We start from the raw sequence: 2,655 nt of genomic DNA, 5'->3' as shown, positions 1-2,655 counted from the left end.
TAAGGTTACATTTTCATGAGGGATGCCACCACCTCCTCTGAGCAGCAGCCGCAACCTGCTGCTCAGCCTTCCAAGGTTCCCTGAATCCTGAGGGGAGTGATTTAATGAAGACATTCCATTTAGGACTGAATGTTGCAAGGTCTCTCACTCTCCACATTGTTCAGTAGTGGGTTTCTGTACTTGTTCCCAGCTATTTCAAAAGAAGATGCTCTGATGGTGGCTGAGCAAGGTAGAATCAACCAAAGGGATGGTTATGGAGAAGCATAGTCCCCTACGGGTCGGGCAGGAATTTGTGAGACAGTACTACATGCTGTTTAACCAGACCCAGGACATGCTGCATAGGTTTTATGGAAAGAATTCTTCCAATGCCCACGGGTACTTGGATTCCAAAGGGAAGCCAGCAGACACAGTCTATGAGCAGATGGAAATCCACAGGAAAGCAATGTTACAAAACTTCACCAATTGCCACACCAAGGTTCACCATGTGGATGCTCACAGGACTCTGAATGACGAGGGGGCGGTCCAGATGATCACACAACAACAATCAGGCTCCGCAGAGGTTTACACAGATCTTTGTCCTTGCTCCTGGGGGCTCTGTTGCCAATAATTCTATGTTCATAACATCTTCAGATACCAAGATGAAATCTTGGGGGCTTTTTCACCGGGCCTAAGGAGGAATCTGAGGAAGAAATAGGAACCTGAAAAAAAAAATACTGCAGACATCTGAGGTCATGCCTGATGATTCTGAAACTTTCTATGATCAGGCTGTCAGCAATGATTTGGTGGAGCATTTGGAAAATCCTGTTGTGGAGCTGGAGCCAGAACCAGAGATGCAGCTGGTCTGGGAACTTGTGTCCAACATCCAAGGAGACAAGCCTGAGCCTGCAGTAGAGGAAGCTGCTTCTGAGGATTGCAGAAGAGCACTTTCCCAGCCCCAGTGGACTTCACCCTAACACAGGAGGACTTGAAAAAATTTTCTTGAGCATTTGTGACAAGTAAGAATCTCCCTTTCAGTGTAGCTGTTCCAATGACGGGGACATTACCTCATGTGGTCTAAGTGCCACCTTCATAGCCCTTACAGAAATCTAAGCCTGAATCTCAATTTCCACCACAAAGGCCTCAGAGAGATTAGGGAGTTCAAGAGGAATGGATAAATATCCCTCCTTAGAAGGAGCCCTTGTCAATCTGAGAGGCTAGTGAAACAGGCCATGTGGAATTTTGATGGATGGTAAGGCACACGGTAACAGTCACCAACTCTTCATCAGGAACCTGCCACATGAGGCTGACAACTCAGAACTGATGGATTTTTTCCATAATTATGGGAAAGTGGGGGAGTTTCACTTTAACAGTGCTGGGAAGTTATCCAACTTTGGTTTTGTTGTGTTTGATAATTCTTGAGCCTGTTCAGAAGGTCTTTAACAATAGGCCCATCATGTTCTGAGATGCAGTCATCTGGATGTGGAAGAGAAGACTCATGTTGGCAGGGAAGATCATCTTAGGAATAACGGCCTTCGTGGCCCCAAAGGCTTGGTAGTAGACTGGACCAAGCAGTGGAAGAGGAGGCCCTCACCAGGAAGGCATGATGCAGAAACCAGGGTTTGCCATGGTCAGGATTTTAATTCCAAGGCGGTGAATTACTTGGCCCTGAACTCCACACAGCACAGAGCCCTGGCTCCTGCAAAATGGTGAAACCATTCAACCAGCCTTTGGTGTCTCAGCAAGGTCTGCTATAAACTGCTTTGGTTTGTACAGGTTTAATTTCACTTGTGTTCATGCTGTGTGCTCCATTACCCCAACTTTTTACTGCCCTGACCTTTTAGCCCTTCCCTTCCTGCTTTCTGGAATGATACTTTAGGAGTAATAGATATTTAAAGAAGAGGGAAGAATGACCTTCCTGCTCACGATACAGACTGGAGTTTAACAGCAATTTCCTTAGGAGTGCATCTTGCTCTTCACTAACAGTGGGTGTTTCATTTCTTGGGAGACACAGGATTTGATAAACATTTTGGAAGCAAGAAAAAAATCCATATTATTTGGCAGATGTCAGTACTCCCTTCTTATGTTGGAAAAGTTCCTTTTGGCAACTGCTGCTGGGTCCCTGCTAGTGTGACTAACTGAATAAAAGTTGTTTCCAGAACTTTGTCCTATTGACTTGTCATTAGCAAACAGTTCTAAATTTCCATTTATACCATTGGATTTTATTGATGTAGCCTGTTGATGTCTAGAACACAGCTAAAGACTTTTGTTTTGGACTATTACGGGTTTTTTTGTTTTGTTTTGTTTTTTAAATTTTGTTTTTGACATTGAGATTTTCATGTTTTATTTGTATTTTTTTTTAAAAAGAAAAGGAACAAAAAATCCCCACAAGAAAATAAACCTGCCAAAATCTGATAACAAAACCAAGTAAAACTTTGCCTTCTATTTATCTTTGATTCCAGTTCCGACAATTGTTTAAAGAAAACTAATAAAGATTCTATATTTGTGTTAGGAAAATGTTGCATTCATTGGATGTTAGTATATCTTCCTCAGCTTTCTATTTTCAGCTACAATTTTAATTCTTTTCCTTTGTATATCCTTACTGGTAAAGTAAATCCTTTATGTAGAGTATGCTACTGAATCATTTTTTTATCCATTCTTCTAATATATGTCTTTATA

The 2,655-nt window shown here is 42.1% G+C and overlaps 1 pseudogene; it reads left to right on the top strand.

The window, feature by feature from the left end:
• The first annotated feature begins 247 nt into the window (after positions 1–247).
• LOC131899934 (ras GTPase-activating protein-binding protein 1-like) lies at positions 248–1,633 on the top strand (annotated as a pseudogene).
• The last annotated feature ends 1,022 nt before the right edge of the window (positions 1,634–2,655 follow it).

The sequence above is a fragment of the Peromyscus eremicus genome, chromosome X (assembly GCF_949786415.1).
Source record: "Peromyscus eremicus chromosome X, PerEre_H2_v1, whole genome shotgun sequence".
NCBI lineage: Eukaryota > Metazoa > Chordata > Mammalia > Rodentia > Cricetidae > Peromyscus > Peromyscus eremicus.
Note: the sequence above shows the minus strand (reverse complement) of the source record. Positions and strands in the feature narration are given on the sequence as shown.